Genomic DNA, 1464 nt, shown 5'->3' with positions numbered 1-1464 from the left:
CCCCACCTCCTCCTCTCCCATGTCCCCCCAAAACTGTCGGTCCCATTGTTTTCTCCTCCAGATTGTTCATCCAGCCTATCTTATTTAGACAGAGACAAGACTATTTTCTTATGATTGTTCTGAGGGTTAAAGAGTTATAGAGGCAAAACACTTAAAACAATGTTTGATCTGTAGTGAGTCCTAACAAATTTTAATTACTACGATTATGTGTCTGACACTGGTCTTTGCTAGCCAGAAGATAATATATATAAATGGAAAGAATGCCTTAGGGATAATGGTAGAGAAAAGAAACTTACCAACAGTGTTTATCAGTCAACACAGAAGTATATAGTTGGCTCCTAGCACTTGTTCAGCTAAAATTTTAATAAAATTGTATCTTGTAAGACAATGAGGTGAAATGAGGTTAAACGTATAACATGGCTTGGTTTGAAGGACTCTAGGAATTCAAAGAAGAGAGAGGCCAATGTGGACCCAAGAATTCAGACCAGATTACATGGAGAAGGCAAGGATGATAGCTCATAGGTCATAAAGAAATAGGAAGGTGTCACTGAGCAGATAGAGAAGGAAGATCATTGAGGAAATAACATCAAGAGCAGAAATATGGGAAATATTGTGATACCGGGAAAAGTGAGTATCTGGACTGATTTTCAGTCATCCGTCCAAGACATTGGTTTGGGATCCTCCTTATTCTCTGCCTTGCAGCTTAAACGCAAACCTCTGCATCAGCCTCCAATTGCCTCAGATCTATCCACTCCCATCAATCCTATATACCAGGGGTTCTCAACCTGTGGGTCGTGGCCCCTTTGGGGGTCGAATGAACCTTTCACAGGGGTCGCCCGACTCATAACAGAAGCAAAATTACAGTTACGAAGTAGCAGTGAAAATAATTTTATGGTTGGGGGGTCACCATGACCTGAGGAACTGTATGAAAGGGTCGCGGCCTTAGGAAGGTTGAGAATCACTGCTATACACCATCCACCAGTTCGGGCTTCTTTCTTCATTATTAATTTTAATTTAAGTTTATGGGTCTATTAGGGAAGTAATAAATTACAATTAAGCATTGGGATTAACTTGGAAGTAACAGGTAGAACTTAACCAGCACAGCTTCGGCTCAGCTTGCTGCCACAGGTGCTGGTTCTGTGGGTCAGGGACCCCAACTCACTCTGAGGGCAGGGAAGCCCACCTCAGCTCTCGCAAACCACTCTGCAGTCTCCAGCTGCCTGAGTCATTGCCACTGGCCCGGTCAGTCTTCCTACAACACTTGTTGCTTTTAGCTGCTGGTTGTTGTCCAGTCCACTCCAGCTCATGGTTCCCCCGCATATAACAGAATGAAATGGAGCCCAGTCCTGCGCCATCTTCCTCATTGTCAATGTGCTTGAGATCATTGTCGCAGCTGCGATCTGTGCCAATCCAGCTTTTACGGGTTTCGCTCGTTTTCACTAACCCCGTACTTGATCAAACACG

This window comes from Echinops telfairi, unplaced genomic scaffold (genome assembly GCF_000313985.2).
Source record: "Echinops telfairi isolate 266 unplaced genomic scaffold, ASM31398v2 ScPeMD7_7469;HRSCAF=8507_0, whole genome shotgun sequence".
NCBI classification, from domain to species: domain Eukaryota; kingdom Metazoa; phylum Chordata; class Mammalia; order Afrosoricida; family Tenrecidae; genus Echinops; species Echinops telfairi.
The sequence above is the reverse complement of the archived record's forward strand: the minus strand, read 5'-3'. Positions refer to the sequence as shown.